Source organism: Geotrypetes seraphini, chromosome 17 (genome assembly GCF_902459505.1).
Source record: "Geotrypetes seraphini chromosome 17, aGeoSer1.1, whole genome shotgun sequence".
Classification (NCBI taxonomy): domain Eukaryota; kingdom Metazoa; phylum Chordata; class Amphibia; order Gymnophiona; family Dermophiidae; genus Geotrypetes; species Geotrypetes seraphini.
The window spans coordinates 27963693-27985918 of NC_047100.1; positions in this window are offsets into that span (position 1 = coordinate 27963693).

The following is a 22226-nucleotide window of genomic DNA, read 5'->3' on the forward strand; positions in this document are numbered from 1 at the left end:
AAAAAAAACAAAAAAAAACACCCAACAAATTTTTAGATTGAATTAGGTTGGGCAGACTGGATGGACCATTCGGGTCTTTATCTGCCGTCATCTACTATGTTACTATGGAGCAGTGCAGAGCATTCAGCGTGCCAATCGGCGCTAAAATCCTGTTGTGCAGTTTTTTAAAAGGAGGAGTTTATTTTTTATTTAAAACTTTTGTTATCCATCTAAAACAGGGATCTCAAAGTCCCTCCATGAGGGCTGCAATCCAGTCGGGTTTTCAGGATTTCCCTAATGAATGTGCACTGAAAGCAGTGCATGCACATAGATCTCATGCATATTCATTGGAAAAATCCTGAAAACCCGACTGGATTGCGGCCCTCAAGGAGGGACTTTGACACCCCTGATCTAAAACCTTCACATTATCATTTACATCAGTAAATTGAGCGAAACATCTTTATGATTGATCTAATACACACGTCTTCCCAAATACACAAAGTCCTCGTTTCAATGAAATGCCTGGACAAAAAGATATGTTTTGAGTAACTTCTTAAAAGCAAGCATCTTTTCACATTAATTAATGCTAGAGGCTGCTGCGTGGCAACAGTCCCGAAGTAGAGAGTTGCACGGGGACAGAAATCCCACCCATCCCCGCCCGTCCCTGCCAGGATCCTCTCCGTCCCCACCCATCCCCACAAGGAATTACCTCCATCCCCGCCAGGATCCTCCCCCGTCCCCACCCATCCCCGCTAGGATCCTCTCCAACCCCAACCCGTCTCTGTCAGGATCCTCTCCGTCCCCACCCATCCCCGCAAGGAATTACCTCCATCCCCGCCAGGATCCTCTCCGTCCCCACCCGTCTCTGTCAGGATCCTCTCCGTCCCCACCCATCCCCGCAAGGAATTACCTCCATCCCCATAAAAAGCAGCAATTACTTCTGACAGAATCATCAATTCCACAGTTTCTTTTGTGTTTGCGCTGCTGTTTTCCTTGTGGAATCTCTTTGGTGGAACCCTTTTTTTGTTTTCTGTTCAGGTAATTAACTTATAAACCCCCTCTTTTACTAAGGCTGACGTGTCCATTAGATTACATGGACGAATCCTGCTTCCAAAGCCTTCCATCCCCGTGGGAGTCCCGTGGGCCCGTGAGAGTCCTGTGGGTTAGGGGGGATTCCCGCGGGACCCGTTCCCATGCAGACCTCTACCCCGAAGCCCTTTACATCTCTATGGGCTTCAGGGCCATTAGCGCAACGCAGCTGCTAGTGCGGCTTTGTAAAAGAGGCCGTTAGTAAAATGGTCCTTTGTGTGGTGGTAACATAGCATAGCTGTGCCAGAAAAAATGCTAGTGCGCAAAGTGTTAATGTATCTTAAAGAGGGGATGGCTAGCAAGTTTTGATTAGATGAGCGCAATGCACGATGGGGGCTATGGAGGATTAATAGCCTGTTAATGAAATCAGGTTGGCCAGAAGTTTTGGTCTTGTAAGTCAGCGACATTATTTTATAGGAAATTCGATGATCTATAGGAAGCCAGTGAGCATTGATGAAAAGAGGTGTGACATGATCGTATTTACGTGCTTTTCCAATAATTTTAATGGCAGTGTTTTGAATAATTTGAAGACGTTTTCTTTCTTTCTTAGTGATTCCTTTGTATAGTGCATTACTGTAATCCAAGCATGTAATAACGAGCGAGTGAATAAGAGTATTTAATGATGATTGAATTAATAGGTTGGCAAGAGATCCAATCATTCGAAGACGGTAGAAACATTTCTTAACTACTGTTCATGGAAAGAGAGTTTACAAAAGAGATGAGCTGACTATTCTCAGCTGCAATAGATGGAGCATTGGCATTGACAAGGTAACAAAAGTTTCATATTGATTTCAGCACGCTAGCTGATAAGTAAATCTCTGCGTCTGACGTACCCCCTTAAAAAAAATGACACCCAGATGGCAAAACTAACATAGCACTTTATTTATTTATTCAATTTTCTATACTTTTCTCCCAGGGGAGCTCAGAACGGTTTACATGAATTTATTCAGGTACTTGAGCATTTTTCCCTGTCTGTCCCTGTGGGCTCACTATCTATCTAATGTACCGGGGACCATGGTGGGGGATTAAGTGACTTGCCCAGGGTCACAAGGAGCAGTGTTGGGTTGAACCCACAACCTCAGGGTGCTGAGGCTGTAGCTTTCTAGAAATCAAAATGTAGTAAAAGTGAGCCAAATATAGGACAATCAAACCATTGTGACATCACTGATGAGGTTGGCTCTTATTGGTGGAATGGGGCATTATGATGTCACAATTCCAGTTCTGGTTATCAGAAGCTGTGACTTTTCATACTATTTATTCAATTTTCTATACTTTTCTCCCAAGGGAGCTCAGAACAGTTTATATGAATTTATTCAAGTACTTGAGCATTTTTCCCTTTCTGTCCTTGTGGTCTCACAATCTGTCTAATGTACCTGGGGCAATGGGGGGATTAAGTGACTTGCCCAAGGTCACAAAGAGCAGTGTGGGTTTGAACCCACAACCTCAGGGTGCTGAGGCTGTAGCTTTATCCAAAGCACCACACTCCCCCCCCCCCCCTTTAGCGCGGCCTCCATTAGGCCAATTTTGCTGAATTGGTAAAAGGGCCCTCGGGGAGTAGTGAAAGCTTATTTTCTCAGAAACTAACCCCTCGGGGAGGTCTAGGGCACAACATTGTAGCCTGTTCTCTGTTGCTAACCACACTGTAACAGTGGAGTTTGTCTTTTCATTTTCCCCTGTGCTCCTCTTCCAGCTGGCCATCCTTTGACATGCAACTGGCTTATACCCTTAACTTTGTAGGGTTTTGAGTTGTAAGTAGCTGACATTTCTTCATGTGCTGCGATGCACTTAAATGAGTAGGTGGAATATGTGAATGCTAATTGAGTTGGCATGGTATATAAAGGTTCATTTAGCAGCCTGAAGCAAGTTATATAGCCAAAGGATTTATTGCATTTTGAGATGGCCTGGAGAGAGAGGTGAGGAGGAAATTGGACAGATTTGTCCTGTTAAACAGTAGGTTTGTTACAAGAATGATTTAAAAAAAAAATAAATAAATAGAATTCTAAGTGGAACATAGTAAATGACGGCAGATAAAGACCTGAACGGTCCATTCAGTCTGCCCACCAGTCATACCCCTCAAAAATTCATGATTAAATTAACTTGTTTCTTCTTTGATACGCCAGGAAAACAGACTGCAAAGTCCACCTGGCATTGAAGTTGCCGTCCAAGCTCTCTCCGGCCTATCCAACCATCCCGCCCGCAGGATTTTCAGTCCCGGCTCCTCAATTGTGGAGTTCCTTAAAGGGAAGAACGAAATCTAGATAGATTTAAGTGCTTTTGACTGCCGGATCCCTCGTATTTCAGACTTCCGATTTCTTTCAGCCCTACTCAAGATTTCTGTTCACAATGCGAAATTTGGGGATGCCTGCGGTATTGGCAGGTCCTCTCCAGTGTAGCGATTTTTGTCATTGATCCTGATTTTCTTTGTGGGCGATCTGCTGTACGTTGACCCCTCTCTTTTACAAAGGCACGCTAAGCGTTTTAGCGCCCGCTGAATCAACACTCCCCCTTTAAAAGAGGGGGTGAGTTTTGTTTTGGGGTTTCTTTTCTGTTTTAAGATCTAGCGAACAAAATCTGCTAACAATTCCATCATTAAAAATTATCAATACTAGGAGACAATTTATTTTTTCCTGTATGGCACCACAAACTTGGAATGCCCTTCCTATTGTGCTGCGGGATGAGAAAGACTTGGGTAAATTTAAAACTGCGTTAAAAACTTTCCTTTTTAAAGACGCTTTTTTAACATAATTTATTTATTTTATAAATTCTGTTTAATGGTCAATTTATTGGGTATATTTAAATCTGTGTTAAAATTTTACCGTTTTAATGATCCCTTCTTCACATAATTCTTTTATATTTTAAGAATGATGATTATTTGATCAATCCTGTTCTAATTACATTATTTTGTGTTTTCTTTCATTGTCTTATCTTTATTTAAAATTGTATTTCTTCCCTTCTTTCCCTTTGTTTAACTATGCTTGAATTTATTGTTTTTTAGTTATTACTTAAATATATTGTCTGCATTGTAATATAATATATTGTTACTGTATTTTAGATTTATATTGTAAATTTTAAATGTACATCGCTTAGAATATTTGATTAAGCGATTTATCAAGTCCCATAATAAACTTGAAACTTGAAACTTGAAACTTTTATTTCTTGTATTGTATTTTGAAAAATGTAGTAAAAACTTTTAAAATTAAAAAAATTAAACCCTTCCTTTTGGAGTTCTCCTTAACTGTCGCATTTTCTATCAATTATTGTATTTCTATCCCCGCCTTCCATATGGTTCTGCCTGTTCCGTAAGTCATGTCTATGGTGTTTGCATTGTTCCCATGTACGTTGTTATAAACTATTTTAGCATTGTACATTGCCTTGAATATATGATTAAGCAATCAGTCAAATTTTAAATAACCTTGAAACTTGGTATCTTCCACAAGACTGACCAGGAACATCCCCATGTTCCAAGTTAGCGGAGATCCCATGGATGTCATGTTTTTTTGTACTGTTGATTCGTGTCGTGTAGGGTATTTTTTCTGTTTCACTATGACGTTCACTGCTCTGGGGCTTCTTTGGGAGAAAACCAGGATACAAAAGTAACATGTAGGGTAAATCGGCATTAATCCAGCAGGTGAGATCAGTGGGTGTAAGTGTTTGTTTAATAATAACAATAATAATAACTTTATTTTTATGTACCACAATACCACAGTTTAGAGTGGTTTAGAGACTGTATACAGACAGCGAGATTACAAAAAACTTTTTGAGATCACATTATCATGGTAAGATTAATCACATTTTTCTGGAAGTGTTTTAAAAATACATCAAGGCAGAAATGGAGTCGGAGAAATTTATCAAAGAGATAAGTTTTGATTGACTTCCTGAAAGTTTGATAAGAAAGTGTGTTTGAAGTAAAGTTGGTTAAACATTTATTCAATTTGCCTGCTTGGAATGATAATGTTCTATCAAGGAATCTCTTGTAGATACAGGATGGAAAAGTGAACATGTATAAGTTGTGCCTGGAAATTCGAAATGGTGAGATAGATGTGAACCTGTTCTGGTTTTGAATCAAATTTAAAAATGACCCTTACTTCCACGGGCAGCCAGTGTAGGTTTTTGTAATACGGGCGTACATAGGCCATAAATGAGACGGACTGCAGTGGTCTATGCTGTCAGCCTGGCCGTATCATCTCTGTGCCCCCCCCCTGCCCCCAGCTGAGTCAAAATGTTTTACTAGACTAATTACTTTCTGGATGTAATGCATGAAGAAGACTAGCGTCAAGCCACTTGTTAACTGACTTGAAATGTTCTAAAGCTTTATACCAAAAAAATCTATGTATCCAACCTTGAGCTTGAAGGCTTTCTAAATGTCTTTGCAAACTTTAAGCATCATATTCCTCATCTTGTGATCCTTCTTGTTTATCGCTTTATCTTGAATGATAAATAGTCCCAATCAATTCTCCTTCCAAGCTAGTGTGAATTACTTATATACGAGGGTAAATCAAAAAGTAAAGGCAAAATATATTTAAGTGGTTTAATAGAAGTAACATTTCACATAAGAACATAAGAGTTGCAATACTGGGACAGGCCAAAGGTCCCTCATGCCTAGTATCCTGTTTCCAACAGTGGCCAACCCAGGTCTCAAGTACATGGCACAAACCCAAAGAGTAGCAACATTCCAGAGCTGAGATTGTGATGTCATAAAGCCTCATTCCACCAATACCTAAGAGCCAAACTCATCAGTGATGTCACAGTGGTTTAATTGTCCTATACTAGGATAGACCGGAGGTCCGTCAAGCCCAGTATCCTGTTTCCAACAGTGGCCTACCCAGGTCCCAAGTACCTAGCTAGATCCCATGCAAGACGACACATTTGTTTTATCGTTCAACTCGCTTCTGCATTCCTGCAGAGAAGTTTTTTGGCTGCTCCCAAAGCCAGGTGAGCACCGCTTCCTTTACATCATCATGCTTTGTCTTTTGCTCTCCAGGTCACAGTGATGTACCTATGTCTCGTCACTGGTGACTCTTCTCTCCAGAATACTTGGATCTTCTTCATACCATCTCAGGAACTGGATCGCAACCTCCACATACTGTTGCTTGTGCAGATTGGTAAGCTGTGTGGGAGCCCATCGTGCGCACGCTTTCCTGTATCCCAAGTCATTGTGCAGATCCAAATTTGCAGCCAACTGAGACCTTGTTTTCCATCGGTCTTCCCTAATCAAGGCATCCGCCCTGTCAATGTGATGCTGATGGGCGACCAGAGTGACCTTTGTCAGTTACACTTGTTCTTCCCACTCATAAACCTTTTGTTGATTCGGGGTGCTATGTCCCAATATCTGACAGTGAATTTCCACAGGTTTCACTCCCTTGGCCCAAAAAAGCAAACTACTGTATGTTGTTCTTTGATGTTGCAATTAGAGAATGACACGGGGCCAAATATTTCCCCGTCCTCTCCCCACGAGTTTTGTCGCTGTCCCTGCCCCATTCCTGTAAGCTCTGCCTTAACTGCACAAGCCTCGAACACTTATGATTTTAAAGTGTTTGAGGCTTGTGCGGATGAGGATGGAGATTGCAGGAATGGGGCAGGAAAAGAACTCAGGGACGGGACGGATAAATGAGTTCCCATGGAGACGGGAAAACTTTGTCCCCGTGTCGTTCTCTAGTTGCAGTCTTGCAATGGAGCATCCATGTTTCTGACCTCATGGCTGCCACACAGTTAAAGGCCAAGCGCTGCACTTTGCTTGGACGAACTATTCAACAGGCAATGAACGAGTACGTATATTGCATTTCACTATCTCTGTTCCGGTTATCATGCCATTTAACAATTGCGTTTAATTTTTGATTTGCCCTCGTATATTACTCTAAGGAAAACAAGCATTCATTGATTCATACCCAAATTTCTATAAAATGTTTTCCAGAGAAACACTCATATCTTTGTGATGGTAATAGGTGTGTAATTTACAGCAAACTGAAGAATTGCTTGACTCATCTATCTCTTGATAAGTGGTGAGGGTCGTCATGGGATTGATGTAATACCAGATGAATACAACGTTGACTTTGGCAATCTAGCGTCTAGCTGTCCTAGGCCTTTGTTTAAAATTCAGTATGCTATAATTGTGCCAAACTACCATTTTAGCACTAGGGATGTGTTTTGTCACCAAGCCAAGGGTCGGATGTGGATGCAGTAGCCTTTTTCCCATAGTCACAAAATGGGAAAATGTCTATAGTATAGAGGCTCCCAAGTCATTGCTGTGGGGATGGCATTTGTTACTCAAGGTTAATGTAAAGTGATTTGTAACGCCATTTCTGGGAAGGTCTCGAGCTTCTTTCAAGAGAGAGGTGAATTAATATAAACTTTCACCGTAGCGATGAGTCATCATCGCATGAGCCGAATCCTAAACAGACTTTTGACTTTAGTAAGGTAAGGGGTGGACTTCACACTTTTCAACTCTCCTCACCAGGGAAACCTGGAATTTAAGCATCACTGGTTGTTAATCCAGGAAGGAATTTGACGTTTCACGCAGATGCAACTCTTCAGTTGGCCAATCTGAAAGCCCACTTTGGAAGCTTCTGGTTATGTGCCAAGCACCATGTGTGGTTTAGAGAAGTTGGTGCATTTTGCCTCAAAGCTTTTTAATAAGATGTTGAAGGGGTAAAAAAAAATCACAGGAGCTGGTACTGGAGTTGTGTATAAAATGTGACTTGGAGTTTACCATGCTTGCATCTCGTTCTTCAACCACACCATTTGGGGTTAAAGATGCTGTTTTCAGATAAACCCCTTTTCATAAAGCTTTTTTTCTCTCTGACTGGGTCAGAGGTACACTTTAGAGAGCCAGAAGAGGGAGAAACCATTTCCAGTCCAACATAATAGCAGCGAAGCACAGCAAAACACAACTGAAAGCTGTGAAAGGGACCCAGAAGGGGGGGTCTTGTCTTATCACCCAGTTCCCTAGTTACAATGGAAAGCAGGAAGGCAGGCAGTGCTAAGGGGAGCCGCAGCTCTGCTTCATTAACATAGATGGGACGAGTTCCAAGCCTCTTTCGTGGGAGACTTTAGGCAGAGTTCACTGGTCCCAATTACCAGTGTGTCTCAGGGATCCTTTCAAACCGTGCAGCTTTTGGTCTCCAAGGAAACTGCTTTAGAGCAATTGATTGACGAGAGAGCTTGTGCAATGCTCTTGCGGGTTATGTGGCTATTTTTCCAGGATTTCTAGGGCCAAAGGTCATAATTTCCATGTGACTAAAGCTTAGATGCACCACAGAAGAAAGGAACGCCGTCAAATCTATTCATTAGTATTCAGCTAGCCAGACTGACCAATTTGTATCTGATGGGCAATACCAGTAACTGAAATTCAGAGCAAGTTCTACAAATAAAAGCCGTTTTCCCACAATGGCCATCGTCTATGAGACTCGTGAAATCTACAGAATGTTTGTCAGTGATATCGTGTTCCATTTTTATTTATTAACTGAAAGATGTGGTGGCCATTTTCTCCCTTTCATGCAGTGGGTATGTTTTTGACCACAAACATCCTGATAAATCCGGTGCAGATTTTTACCTGTTTAAATTGTAGCTCCTGGAATAATGCCCAATCTCTATATAAGCACATAGTGAAGGGCATTTTCGATAGGACGTCTTAAGTCTGAGTTGGGATGTTTTGAGAAAGTCATCCAGAAATCCAGTAGAGAAAATGTCCATTCTCAAAAAAGCAAGACGTCTATCTTTTTTTTTCTTTTGAGAATGACCTATGAAGATGTTTTGGTCTTTAGTACGTTTATCTTTTTGGGCCATTCTCAAATATAAAGACATCCACATGAAAAACGCGCAAAAGCAAGTTTTTCAGACAAGCTAGCATTCTTAGCAAACTGTACACGGACAACAGAATTCCTCGGCACAGCGGAAGGATTACTGCAGAGAATGTCATATTAAAAGTCCCCCAGGTACAGATGTCGCTTTAACTTGCTTCTGTTTGTATGGTGAACCCTTCAAAACCCACCCAAAACTTACTGAACGCACCTGTACATCACAACAGTAACCCTTAGGTAAGGTAGGTTTTGGCGGTCCCATCTAGAGAATGACACGGGGACAATTTTGTCCCCATCACTGAAGGAACTCAATTTCACCGTCCCCACGAGTTTTGTCGCTGTCTCTGTCCTATTCCTGTAAGTTCTGCCTTAGCCGCACAAGCCTCGAACACTTATGATATTAATGTGTTTGAGGCTTGTGCGGTTGAGGACGGAGCTTGCAAGAATAGGGCAGGGACAGGAAAAGAACTCGAGGGGACGGGGAAAAATGTGTCCCGTGTCATTCTCTAGTCCCACCATACAATATAAGCAAATTAAAGTGACATCTGTACCTGAATCTTTTAATGTGAAATCCATTGCAGTAACTCATAGAGTGCCTCTCTGGGCTCAAATGTCTGTGTTAACATCTGAAGCTGCTAGGGCTGAGAACTTTGCAGCATCCCCTCGTAATACAGGCTAGAATTTAGGGGGGGTATTAACATCTTTGAGTGGTAAGAGGGGGGGCCATGCCTTAATCCCTCCAGTGGTCATTTAGACGCTTTTAAAACAGGTCTAGCTCCAAACCCAGGACCTTTTGTTAAAGGTTTGATTATGCCTGAGAAGTATCCAAGTGCTAAGCCCACCCTGTGCCCACCCACCAAAACACGCCCCCTTAAGATTTGGATGCACTGGAGACAAAACAACCAGAAAGATGTCTAGAAAGTCTGTTTTGAGAATGTCCACTTGGACGTTTTTGACTAGTCAGACATTTATGGTGGTTGCTGTGTTTTGGACGTCTATCTTTTTTGAAAATGAGCCCCATTGTGTTGTGTGGTATTGTATTATATTTGTCAGAAGAAGTCTCAGATGTAATGTCCCCGCCCCACAAAAAAGGGGGGGGGGGCAAAGAAAACCCACTTGAAAAAAGAAAAGCAACACAGTCCAGAACCAGACCCACCCCAAGCTTCACCCACAACACTATCTACATAGCAAATCAAAAAAATATCCAAACCACTCATTAGGCAGTTACTAATATCATGACAATTCTTGTGTAATCCACCTTGAACCGTAAGGTAACAGCGGAATAGAAATCACTAATGTAATGTAAGAATCCAACACAGTATTCATGTTAGCACAAAAGAGTTTATTGTGACAATCCTTAGTTGTGATAACCTTTACAACATTGAAACACTCACTAACAACCAGGAAGATTCAACACTAACCGCCAACACCCTAGCGGATTTCTTCAACTCCAAGATCCTAAAACTAAGATCAGCACTACCCACCAAGACCAATCCCCTGGAGCTCTTTCCCATCCTCCCTGACATCGACATAGCTAAACCAGACCAAGGGTCTAGATCCGACCTAAACTGGAACCAACTTACCACAATCGACTGGAAAACCTTCAACAAATATTACAACAAATACACCAAATCCTTCTGCAAACTAGATACTTGCCCCCCAAATGTGATGAAAACGGCTCCGATCTACTTCAAAGCTAACATGCTACTATGGGTCAACTCCCTACTATCCGCAGGAAACTTCCCTCCAGAACAAGGACATATCTTAATAACCCCAATCATAAAAAGCATAAAGGACTCTTCCAACGCACCTTCCAATTACAGACCAATAGCTAACATACCACTATTCACCAAAATCGCGGAAGGGGCAGTAAAAGCAGAACTCTCCGCATACCTGGAAAAATTCAATATCCTAAGCGACAATCAATCGGGCTTCCGCACGGACCACAGCACAGAGACCATCATCGCCTCCTTACTAGACCACCTGCACATACTCTTCAGTCGGGGCTCCAGCGCCCTGATCTTACAATTTGATCTAAGCAGTGCGTTTGACCTAGTTGACCACACTATTCTCCTGGAATGCCTGGCCCACATTGGAATCTCCGACCGGGTACTCAGCTGGTTCCAAGGGTTCCTACGAAACAGATCCTACAGGGTACACAAAAATGACAACTTCTCCTACAGCTGGGTGAACTCCTGCGGTGTACCACAAGGCTCCCCCTTATCCCCCACCCTATTCAATATCTACCTCGCCTCCCTCAGTAACCTCCTTCACAAACTTAAGCTCAAATTCTTCATCTATGCAGATGACATCACAATTGTCATCCCTCTAACCAGTCTATCCCAGGATCTTCTCAACTACATAACTAGCATACTCAGCCAGATAGAACTCTGGATGCTCTCCTTCAAACTAAAGCTCAACCCAGACAAAACAAAATTCTTTCTAGCCACCCCCAAAGACAAAATCAAAGACACCACAATCCAGGTGAAAGGATTGGTTTTCCCACTCGAACAAACATTAAAAATACTAGGAGTCACGCTTGACAAACATCTATCCCTAGAAAATCACACAGACCTCACTGTCAAGAAAGGCCTTTCAGCACTCTGGAAACTCCGTACCATAAAGAAATACTTCGATGACACTGCATTTCGACTATTAGTTCAATCCTCTATCCTCAGCATACTGGATTATTGCAATATCATCTACCTAAGCTCCACAAAGAAAATCACCAGAAGACTAAAACTGATTCAAAACACAGCTGTCCGCCTAATTTTCGGCCTGAACAAATGGGAACACATCACCCCCTTCTACCACCAACTGCACTGGCTACCCTTCGAATCCCGAGTCCTCTTCAAGTTCGCCTGCATCTGTTACAAGACAGTATTTGGTCTCTCACCAAAATACCTCTCCCCACATTTCAACATGTATTGCACCAACAAGAAATCCCGCAGAATCCAGTTGTTTACCTTCCCCTCCATAAAATCATGCCAGCTCAAAAGATTCATCGACAAAACCTTCGCCTTCCAGGCGGCCAAGCTGAACCCTTGGCTAGCCCAAATGATGCTAGAGGCCCCGACCTACCTAGACTTCAGAAAACTTCTCAAAACACACCTCTTCCGCGAACAAGACCCTTAATCCTCACCCCCCGCATACACTCCAACCCCCCCACCCCCACATCCCTCTCCCCCCCCCTCCTCTGGTTTCCCACACCCTCCATTTTATCTCCTCACCCAACTACGATAAACCTGTGCTAAAACTACTTTGCTTCCTTCCACGCTACCTGCAATTCCGACAAAATTTTTGTAAATCCGGGTTCAGACCGGATCCTAATGTAATGGATGTAAACCGCCTAGAACTCTTTGGGTATGGCGGGATATAAGAACATAATAATAATAATAATAATAATAACAAAAGCCGACCATCCAATATAGTTGAAATTAATCGTCCGGTGTTCTTGGTAGTAAAACAGATATGGAGGACTCAATATAGTCCATGTTTAGGCAAAATCTGCCTTCCTCAGTAGTCCAAAACATAGAAACATGATGGCAGATAAAGGCCAAATGGCCCATCCAGTCTGCCCATCTGCAACATCCACTATCTCCTCCTCTCCCTATTGGCTAAGGCTCTTTACAACTGCATTGTGAGGTCATAGAGCTTTATGATTGCAGAAACATGATGGCAGATAAAGATCACATGGCCCATCCAGTCTGCCCATCCATCCGCAGTAACCAATATCTCTTCCTCTCTCTTAAGAGATTCCACGCTTTCTTGAATTCAGACATAATCTGTCACTCCACCACCTCTTCGCATCTACCACCCTTTCTGTAAAAAAGTATTTCCTTAGATTACTCCGGAGCCTGTCGCCTCTTAACTTCTTCCTATGCCTTCTCATTGCAGAGCTTCCTTTCAAATGAAAGAGATTCAACTCATGCTTATTTACATCACGTAGGTATTTAAACATCTCTATCATATCTCCCCTCTCCCACCTTTCCTCTAAAGTAAACGATCCACTATTTGTTAAAAAATGTTATCCTGTATCAAGTAGAAATGCTTCTTAATTAAGCATGCTCTGGTTAGCTGACAGCATCTAATACCCGGAGCAGTAATCAGCTCAGATATCACTGATGGAAGGAGCTTTAGAGAGATGCATGAGAGAGATTTGCATGCAAATCTGCCCCATGCAAATTCATTAGGGCTATCCCAAAAACCTGACTGGCCTGGTGGACCTCCGGGACAGGGTTGGGAACCACTGGCCTAGATCTTTCTGTGAGACAGATGATCAAATGACGACTACTCTTTCGCTGAAAAAGTGCATTCATTGGTTTGCGGTGAACCCAACACCTGAGAACCCATAAACAAAGGGAAGCTGAGAACCATCACAGCAGGCTTCTTGAGACCTAGCAAATATTATTCAAAGCCCGGATTGCTGCAGTAGATCAACTTGCTGAATGCACCTTACCAATGTGCTAGTTTTCTGAAATGCTGAATTCGAGCCACGTCTTTCTTCATATTTGCTGATGACGAAAACAGACTGCTCTATATTCTGATCACACTAAATGTTCTTCAAGGTCAACAACTTCGTCCGAGACATTATTAATTTAGTTATTGTACTCCTCGGTCTTCAGAAAAGGGCTACGAGTCTAATGTTTCTCGAGTCTTAGAATATTAAAAAACTTCACTCTTAAAATGATTCACTGGGGTACTAATGCTGTTGTCAAGTTCTAGTTTGCATCCAACCAATCTGATTATTTTGCTGCCAAAAGAAACATCGAATGCTTCCAGATCCCTTATAATAGGACAATTACTGATTCAGTTATAAAAGTGAGAAAAAAAAACCAAACCACCCTGCTTGAAGCTTTCCTACTCATTTACTTAATGCTCAGGAAAAGTGGTGTAGTTCAAAAGAGACAAAACCAAGCTTGGCCCATCTACATTGGTCCCAGAATAGTTAGTGGCTTGAAACAGAAGAGCTAAAGCTCATGTTAATGATGGGAAAAGGATCACACACATTTACCTTCTCTATGGTTGGGAAAATGTGCTTCAATGTTTTCTTCTTTCGTGAACGTGCTTGCATATAATTTTTGGGGGACCTACAAATATTAAAAAGGACAAATTAAGCTGTGATTTAAGAAAGCTACTATTTTGTGACAAGGTCTTTTTTGAGATTTTGACCTTATTACACCTGCTATACCTACAAGAAAGCATCTCGGAGCCTTACAGTAATGGGCCCTGCTCCATATTTTCAAGTTTATTTAAAAATTGGATAAAATCGCCTTTGCAGAATTTCAAAGCAATGTGCAATTAAAATGGGGAAGACAAGATAATTTGTTTGGGAGACAGTGACTTACTTCGGACAAAGGTAGAGTGTAAAACGAAAGGAAATTGGGACGAGTTACAATCGATATGGGAAAGAGAACAATGAAGGAGCAAAACATAAGGGAATAACTTTACAAAGAGAAGGCCTTGTGTCAATTGAGGTTGGAAATCAAATTAAACTCAGAAGGGTTTTTATTCAAAGGCATCCCATACAATGTCTCATGATCACATAAGGATTTTGAGCGTACTGATCTGCTCTCTGATCACTTATAGTAACCTTAGCTATGGGTTGGGAGGAGGAAGACGGGCAGGAGATGGAGGGAAGAGAGGTACAAATGCCTGTGAGGGGTTAGAGGGAAGAAAGAGGGGAGAGAAGCTAGATCTTGGGAAGGGAAGAGAGAGCGAGAGACCTGGAATATTTCAAACTTCCTTCTCTACCTATTGTGGCTCTTTGTAAATCTTGGGTCAAATTTTTAGGATAAATTGGCTCTTTGCTTTGAAAAGGCTGCCGATCCCTTTGCTGACCATTAGTTTTATTGTGTATTATGATGACATTGTAATGCCATACTTTGTATTGTTGTTTGAATATTTTTATTCTTGTAATTGTCTATTGCTCAGGTTTGACTTATTTTTTGCTGTAAATCACCTTGAGTGAATTCTTTAAAAAAGTGGTAAATAAATCCTAATAAATGCAAATAAACTTTAGCCTGTGCTAATTGGATAATGCAGGATTAATATGGGAGCCTAAATAGCACAGAACCAGCACAATAAATTTGAGGATAGCGATCAGGAGAGTTCCCCGTTAGAATTCAACAAGCCCAGATTTCATTGCACTTTTCTAAAAGGGCCCCTTAGTTAACCATCTGTTGATAGGCCCCACTATTTATTTATTTTTTTAAATTTCTATACCAGTACTTGCCAACTATACTTTAATGCCAAAAAATGTAAATTAATGCATCTTGGAAGCAGTAATCCATGCAGAACATACACCTTGAACGGTGAAAACTTGACAAGAACTACTGCAGAAAGGGACTTGGGAGTAATCATCCGAGAAGACATGAAAGCTGCAAATCAAGTGGAGAAAGCTTCAGCAAAAGCTAGACAAATGCTGGGCTGCATCGGAAGGAGCTTTATCAGCCGAAAGCCTGAAGTCATACTGCCGTTGTACAGATCCATGGTGAGACATCACCTGGAGTACTGTGTCCAGTTCTGGAGGCCACATTATCGGAAAGATGTGAAGAGACTTGGAGTCGATCCAGAGAATGGCCACTAGGATGGTCTCGGGACTTAGGGATCTCCCTTATGAGGAATGTCTGACCAGACTGCGCCTATATTCTCTTGAGGAGCACAGAGAAAAGGGGGACATGATAGAAACATTTAAATACATCACGGGCCGCATTGAAGTGGAGAAAAAAATGTTTTTTCTTAAGGGTCCCACGGTGACAAGAGGGCACCTGCTAAAACTCAGGGAGGGAAGATTTCATGGGGACACCAGGAAATACTTCTTCACCGAAAGGGTAATTGATCGATGGAATGGTCTTCCACGCCAGATGGTCAAGGCCAGTAACGTGCTCGACTTCAAGAGACGTTGGGACAAACACGTGGGGTTGCTACAGAGTCATGCTTAAAAAAACAGACTCATGGGAGAGGCAAATTTGCTGAGGGAGGGTTCTTGAGTGGGCAGACTTGTTGGGCCGCAGCCCTTTTCTGCCATCATACTCTATGTTTAAAAACGGTTTACATAAAAAGTTAAGAATCCATACAAAAATAAGAAGATAAAACAGACATATTTAGTCTAACATATTGTAAAATCAATTGCCTAGAAAGTGCATCAGTACCATCAAAACATACGTATTCAGTCTAACATAAAATCATTTGCTCAAAAAAATGCTTCAACAAATTTTCCTAAAGGAATTCCTCTCTCCACATTGTCTAATCTGGCCAACAAGGCCATTGCGTAACTTCAGTCCTGCACACGTAAAAGTCTTGGCATTCGTATCCAGATGTTTAGGGTTGGCCTTTGTTTTCAACAATGCCACACCTATAGAACGAAAGGATCTTTGTGGTTGGTAACGAGATATCATGTTCTTAAAAATTTCAGGCATCGTACCATATAGAAATTGATGACATAACATGATTGCTTTGTACTGAATTTGGAATACAACTGTCTTAATGGAAAGTTTCTGTTTGAAAATTCAAATGGGCTCACTTGCCCCTTCTTCTAGAGAGGACTTCTCTCCTCAAAATCTATTTCCTGCCCAGTCGAGAAAAGCAGCCCCTACCAATGGCCTCTGTCAACTAAGTCAAGATCTGGGGTTCTTTGGTTCTTTTTTTTTTTTGTCTCCCTTTGTAATCCAGCTGGGCTTGAACATCCACAGTTTACAAAATGTGCTGTGGTGGGTGGGGGAGGATGTGGTGGACAGAGCTCAGACAAACCAACAGCAGGGAGGCGAAGCAGTCATTAGGGATGCAAAGAGAGTATGGGGAGGCTTCACATGGCTGAAGTGGAGGTCACAGGATGGATTCAAAATGTTTAAAATTCTGTATGTCCGATGCTAATCAGTTCTGTAATGTGGGGCTTGCATATTTCGCTATGCCTTGAACGAGGACTCCGGACTCATTAAAAGTCCACGCACACATTAACAAGGTGCCTGGCGTTGAAGACATGACAACTGGCACTCTATCACTCATAGATTCCAAACTTGTGTTAAGTCAACCATCGTCTTATATTTAATGAGGTGGAAACCTAAACCTCCTGGAGGTTGCTTGAGAAATATAGCCTATTTTATTATGCAGAATTATAATTAGAGCTCACGTTTTTTCTTGTTTTTGCAGAGAATAGAAACTGAAACCAGTTCTTTTGGGTTTTTTGTTGTTTTTTTTTAACCACAAAAGCGTCAATAAATGTAATGCCTAGAAATGGGTTGGAGAAAGCAACGTATATGTAATTATGAACATAAGAATAGCCTTACTGGGTCAGACCAATGCTCCATCAAGCCCAGTAGCCCGTTCTCACGGTGGCCAATCCAGGTCACTAGTACCTGGCCAAAACCCAAGGAGTAGCAATATTCCATGCTACCGTTACAGGGCAAGCAGTGGCTTCCCCCGTGTCTTTCTCAATAACAGACAATGGACTTTTCCTCCAGGAACTTGTCCAAACCTTTCTTAAAACCAGCTACGCTATCTGCTCTTACCACATCCTCTGGCAACGCGTTCCCAGAGTTTAAAACTGCATGTGAGTGCATGCACACGTGAAAATATTAAATTATTATTTTTAGAAAACCATACTCATTAATTCTTGAGTGGAAATATTTCCATTAAGAAGCCAAAATGAAGCTGTAATGATAATGGCAAGGCTAAGGCCCTCTTTTATCAAACCGAATTAGGGGTTTGTGTTTGGGTTTTTTTTATCGCCGACCACTGTGGTGAAAGCTCTGACGCTCATAGGAATTATGAGCATCGGAGCTTTTACCGCGGCAACCGGTGATAAAAAAAACCCCTAACACGGCTTGATGTAATCTAATCTGATATTTGTTCATCGCGCGTTACTTAGTCAAGGATTTTTGGTCTGAACGGAGATGGAAGCATGTTCTCGTTGATAAAAGTGGGCCTAAATCATTACAGATAGAATTTGAAGCCCCAGCTACAATTTTGGCTTGTTTCCCATTACCATAGGTAATACCATAAGAGGGGATGACAAGAGAATCAAGAGAGAACTGAGTTTATCATTAAGATGCTGGTTAAATAGAACTACTAATTTAGGAAGTTTCTTTTCGGTAATCTGGTTGCCCTTCTGCTATGTACTTTCTCTTGAGGAACAGCAGAAGGTTCTGTCCCATTTTCTGTTACTTGTAGGCTGATCTACGCATGGTATTTATTCAAACTCAGTAGGAGCTGGATCAGCCTCTGTGAAATTCCTACATTCTAATTCCAAATAGGCACACCTGTACATGTCCTTTACATAGCGTGAAATTTTGGAAAAGTCCTGACAAGGCATAAAGATTTTATGAGCACCCTGTCCCCAGAAGGATTGCTTTGCTTTGCTTACCATTCTGAGTATGATTTAAGGAGGCTTCCAAAAGTGAGAATCACTCGTAGACCACAAAGTTCTACTCCATTTGCACTGAAAATGACCTTTACTTTTCAACTTGACATCCCAAAGTGTTTCAGTAGATGCAGTCCTGCTTTCCTAAAAGAGGTGATAAATATCAGAATAGATATACAGGTTAAAAGATCAATCGGAAATGCCCTGGATTTATGGAATCATCTGATTTATCATTGGGAGTTTGACTTGAAGGACACAAATAGTTCCACTCGTATTTATTGGGATTTATTCAATGTCTTTATGAAGAGATTCACCCAAGGCGGTTTCTAGTCTAAGATCACAAAATCACCTACATTAGTCTCCAAGAAGGCTTTGCACTGGATCATCTGGAGGCCTTGGAGGATCTAAAACTGAGCCCCCACATTCTGGGTGAGATGCTTTGTCGTCATGGTCCAACCCAGATCCTGAGCCAGAAACGGCAACTGCAACCATTAGTAGAGGAAAACAGACCCTTTCCCCACCCTCAAGCATAGGCATTTTGTATAGGACATTTTCTATTGTATCTGAGATTGTGATGTCATAATGCCTCATTTCACCGATGCCTAAGAGTCAACCTCATCAGTGATGTCACAATGGCTTGATTGTCCTATGCTTGGCTCACATAAGAATAGCCATACTGGGCCAGACCAGTGGTCCATCAAGCCCAGTATCCCGTTTTCTGTACCTGAGTGGGAAATTGCTAGACAGTATACTATGATTATTTACTACTTCTAATAATAATTTCTATAGTACTTTAATTCAAAGTGTTGCATGATTCACCTCCATGATACCCAAATGCGAGTTGTGGTACCCCTCTGCCAAATATTTATTCTGTCCTCTTCATGCAAACTGACCTGAAGCATGGAATACCAGTCTTCAGAGATCCTACGAGGGAGTTTCTATCGAGAGCCTTTCTGTAATGAGTTTCTTGTTTTTCTCTTTCTTCTAAAAGAACTTTCTTGATGTCTTTCCATAATTTCTGGTATTCTGTCCAGTGAGCCAGGATAACATAACATAAATGTTTATTTCTATATTGCATTAGTCTTTCGGTTCAAGGCGGTGTACAGGATAGTAAAAAAACATCAAGGAACAGCCATTTTTAACAAATTAGAATACAGTTTTACAAACGTATGTTTCAGGTTTCTTAAAAATTAGATAATTCTGCCTTATCAAATATCAAGGTGGTTTTGCATTGTATAAAAAAGAAACTATAAAAAATACATTAAAAACAGATTTCAATACAACAACAATCAATGACTTACTGATACGTGGTGTAACTAGGCAGAACTACAATATTTGATAGAAAAGAATGGGGAGAGGATAAAACAGATGGAAGGGGAAACGGGCAAATTATTTAAAAATACAAGGCTAATGGAAGGGAACAGACTTCCATTACCGTCCTTAAAAGGACTATCATACATCGTACGCATCTGCCAAATTCCAGATTGTAGGGGCCGTAACAGAGAAAATACTAGTACGCATAGTGTTAATGTATCTTAGTGATGGGATAGACAGTAAGTTTTGATTTGAGGAGCGTAAAGTACAATGGGTGGTGTGTTGAATTCTGGTTGGCTGGCAGTTTTTGTTTTAAAGGTCAGTAACATAATTTTGTAAGTGATTTGGTGCTCAATGGGGAGCCAGTGAGCTTTGATCAGAAGGGGGTGCGACATGATTGGAGATATATTGCATTACATTAAATTAAAGATTTCTATTCCGCCATTGCTTTGCGGTTCAAGGTGGATTACAAAAGAATTACAAAAAAGGTATTACAAGAAGAAGATATCTGGTAATTTCTAGAGGGGATAAAGAGTAGATGAGATTGCTTTGGGGAATCGGGAAGTGGGAAGGAGGTAGCGGTATTAAGTCGTTTGCAGGAATTTCTTGAAGAATAGAGTCTTTATTTCTTTTCTGAATGTTTTGTAGTCTGGGGTCATAATTAGTAGATTGGAGATTTGGTTGTGGAGGCCATCATATAGTTTTTTTCCGTTTGACTTCTTTGATTGGAGGGTGCGTGAACGGAGTGTGGGTTTTCCTATGTCTAGTAGATGTGGTTTGGATGAGGTGATTGTTCTGGTAGGTTGGGCTGTCGCTGTTTATGGTTTTAAATAGTAGACAGTAGAATTTGAATAGTATCATACGTAGTAAGCAGTATGCATCAAAAGAAAAAAAAAAAAAATTCCCATTAAGTCAGTGATAGGAATAATAGTTTCCCTGTGCCCATAACTGACCTACAAATTTAACTTTGGAATTAGGCCATCCTATTGCAGCTGGGGAGGATTATGGATGTTGGTAACCCTGAATGTCACAGATCACAGAAAGGAAGTTTACGTCTGTGGAATTGTGTTCAAAGTGAACAAAAATACAATTTCAACTTACTGATTTTTCTCTAACCCCCCCCCCCCCCCAGCAGCTGCAGACTCTTGCGGGAGGGGGCTTATTTCCATCACAGTAGAAAGCAGACCAGACTTCTTTCCAAACATGTTAGTTTACGATGAAATTTAGGAAGTCCAGAATGCACAGCTGGTGGAAGAATTTGGGCATGCCATTGGGATTAACATCTTTTGCCTGCTGGAAGGGTCAAACGCTTTTCACTGTCCACAAAGCAGCCAAGAGAGATCAACACCTGGCCCTTGACACCATGTTCCATTCCAGCTCTGATGAGTTTAATTTGATATGCCTGCCATGGGTGTATATCCAGGCGGTTAAAACTTTGCAAGAAAATATTTTAAATAACATGCCAGTCATTCCTGATGGTGGCTAGTTAAGGAGAGTTCCTATGTCCCTCCTTGATCTAATTTCTCGGTGGTAAAGCATTTAATCGCTTGCCATCTTCGGGTTTGGCTTCAGCGCTCTTCCCTCCCCCACTTGCCTACTTACAGGTCTGAAATGTTTTCAGGGACTCATCTGGTCTGGGGTTATAACCTAAGGAAGACTATGACGACCTAGTAAAGAAGCAGAACTTGGAAAATACTATCATTAATGTAGAAAACAAAATATGTGTGTAACAAAATTCCTAAAACATTTGTGGTCACTAAGAAACATGAACGGTCTCAACCCCTTTTAACATACTTCACTTTCCCTTCTGTTAAGGAATGTCAATAGAAAACGAATACTTTGTTAGGTTATTCTCGTTTCAGAGACAAGGAACTTAGTCGGTTAATAGCCAATGATGTATCGTATAAACATTTCAGTTTATTTGTATCTCACCTTGCACAAAGCAGGTCAGAACAAATACTTAATTATCATAACAATACATATTCAAAAACAATCGCAGACAATGAAAGAGTTAAGCGACCAGCACCCCATCGTACAATCCAAAATTCAGGCCCCATACTATATATTTTTTTTTTAAAAAAAGGGTGTCTTTTTAGCAATCTCTTAATATTCTGCAAATTCTCCTGCTGGCGTATATACAGTGGGATCTCATTCCATTCCCGGGGACCTATACAGGAAACTATGCTGGTCCTAGACACCTTTGGCCTTTACTGCATAACTGTTGGAATATGTAGATCCGCGTGATCCACAGAACGCAAATGACGGAACGGAATAGGTGGCGGAATGTTATCCACTAAATACTCTGGTGCCAAATTATGCACACAAAGATAGACCATTAACCACAATTTATAACGGATCCTATATTCCAATTTGAGCCATGCAACATCATGTAACATTCTGACACATGCTCACGCCTCCCCAGTCGAAAAAGCGTCCAAGATTATCGAGTTCTGTGCAACCTGCAGAGCCCATAAGACAGTCTTCAAAGTACTGCCGGACAAGTATGGCCTGAGATTACTCGTACGCAATTTAAAAAATACCTTCCGAACCATTGCCTGAACATGACCCCTAAAAGTCAGACCGGAATCCACAAGAACTCCTAGGTACTTTACCTCCATTACAACTGCTACAGTTTTACCCAGGAGTTAAAGTGCAACCGGTGTATCATTCCCTAGAGCCCTCCAAGC